The sequence below is a fragment of the Octopus sinensis genome, linkage group LG4 (assembly GCF_006345805.1).
Source record: "Octopus sinensis linkage group LG4, ASM634580v1, whole genome shotgun sequence".
In the NCBI taxonomy this organism is placed as follows: Eukaryota; Metazoa; Mollusca; class Cephalopoda; order Octopoda; family Octopodidae; genus Octopus; species Octopus sinensis.
Window position 1 is genome coordinate 71,147,791 of NC_043000.1, and position 2,574 is coordinate 71,150,364.

Consider the following 2,574-nt stretch of genomic DNA (forward strand, 5'->3'; position numbering starts at 1 on the left):
TTTTTTTTGTGTACTTCATAGATTACTCTGTTCTACTTAAATTTGAGAAGACTATTTACAGATATAAGAACATGTATAAATAAGCTAAGATCTTAGGCTAAGTATCCAATTGTTAATGGAAATTATATAAACTATGATGTTGATGAGAGGATTCCTGTCTATTTTCTTTCAAAAGCTATTAACTATACATAACATTAAGATATTATGAATGAAATGTTATACAAATATTTGGAAAAGTATAATAGTACATTTATAGCATTCTAGAACTTCATTGACTAGAAATAATTTTCATTGAAATATGTTCCTTTTAAGAAACTTCTTGAAGTATTTGTAGAATAGGTAAAATCAAAGTGTCTATTAAATAATATATACATCTTTAGTAGTGTTGTTTCCCCACAGCAATCAAAGCTAATCGCCATAACTTCCTCCTATAATTGATGTAGATATACAGAGAATATGCACTTGGGGAATATTGAACTGCATGTTGTTTCTTCAGTATATTGCATTCTGATATCTCTAGTTTTGAGTTACCATCAAGGCTCTTGACTGCTTGTGATACTTTTGCATCACCAGCTGGTGAAAGTGGCTGACTGTATTTTCACAATGTTCCTAAACTTGTGTTTCCTTCTCTGTTATAAATGCTATCATTTTAGTCCTTCAGATTCTCTCTCTCTCTCTCTCTCTCACTCGCTCGCTCACTAGTGCTCATGCTGGCCACAAGCCATCTATATTGTATTGTTAGTATTTCTTTCTTACTTTTGCATTATTATTATTATATTCTGAGTTCAAATTTTACCGAGTTCGGCTTTGCCTTTCATCTTTTTGGGGTCGATGAAATAAATACCAATTAATCAGGCCTTGTGCCTATAGATAGAAAGAGTTATTATTATTATTATTATTATTATTATTCCACTGAAGTCGACTTTGTTATTCATCCTTTTGGAGGTTGATAAAATAAGTACCAGTGAAATACTGGGATCAATGTAATCAACTAGTCTCTTCCCCCAAAATTTCAAGCCTTGTGCCTATAGTAAAATAGATTATTATTATAACTGAGGTCAGCTTTGCCTTTCATGTTTTTGGGGTCAAATAAGTATCAGTTGAGCACTAGAGTTGATGTAATTGATTCTTTCCCTTGCCTCAAATCTCAGGCTTGATGCCTACAATAGAAAGAATTATTATTATTATTGGCCAAACTGACTTCAAATCTATTCTCTGCTGGCCTTACCTTAGTTTAGTAAAAGATAATAGTGGTATTATTTGAATCTATGAAATAATTGAAATTATTCCTTTTTTTTTTTAATTTCAAATAATTTTTCATTCATTTTCTCAGTTTTATCATGAATGTGAAGAAGTTTCATATATCGTGTATCAAAAAATATTCCAATAAAATTTCATTTTCAAAAATCTACAGATTTTTAAGATACTTGTCTTTGTTACTTGTTATTGATTTTTTTTCTCCTACTCTTTGATTTTGTTTCATTTTCTCCCTACCTCCTCACTCTTTTTCATAACATCCTGCTATTTCTCCATATATCTTCATTTCTGTGTTGCTGAGCTTGGATTTTAATCTAAAAGCCACTTTTACTTTATTGTTTTATACTTTAATACTTCACTCTTTACTTCACTCACCATTTTATTTTTTATTTTCCACATGTTCTCATTCTTACTACAGCCTGTAACGATCTTGATAATAGAAGAATCCAATTTTCTATAGTGTTGTGATATTATTACTGGATTTTATAGTAGACTTTATCTGCAACTCATTAATTTCTTTGTGACCTGTCTGACTCTCCAAATATGACTTCAATTGGATAACTAATTTCCTTCTACTTCTGTCCCTTACTCGTACTGTATGTGATCTTTGATATCAAACTAGTTGTTTTTTCCTCCACTAAACAAGTTTGTTTCAAAAATATACAGCAGACAAGTGAGGAGAATATTTGTTTCAGCATCAACTGGTTTCTCAGTTTTGGTGTCCTTTATGTTTGACTATTAAAGCAATTTTGTGATTTGTTAGTTGTTCTCATTTTAATCATTTCAATCCACAGAAAGTTGCTTTTTTTTGACATGCTATATTCTTCTTGCTGGCTAAATGGGAAATATTGTTTCCTGCCAATGAATTTAAACACAGTTTTATAATAATTCATTCTCACATTTACTGATTAATTCATAGGTATGCCAATTGTTGGAGAATAAAGAACACTGGTTGCTTAGTAACATCTGTCTTTTTGATTATAATTTTATGAAATTCGTGTATGTGCGTGTGTGCGTGCACACACACATGTGTGTGTGTGTGTGTGAGAGAGAGAGAGAGAATAGGTGATTTTTGGAATGCTGTTCCTAAGAAAAGAAGAATAAAAGAATGCAGTAATGTCAAACCTCTCATTTTACCTCCCCAAAATATTTTCTTGCATCTATTCAAATGAAACTAATCTCTCTATATATAAAGCTGAAGTTGTCTGTGTATGGCAGGTTTGGTAGCCTTCAACTAACACTATCTCCTCCAAGACCCTGCGGAGTAAGTTGACCAAAATTGAGAGTATGATAGAAGAAGGCTTGCTCTTCATTCTG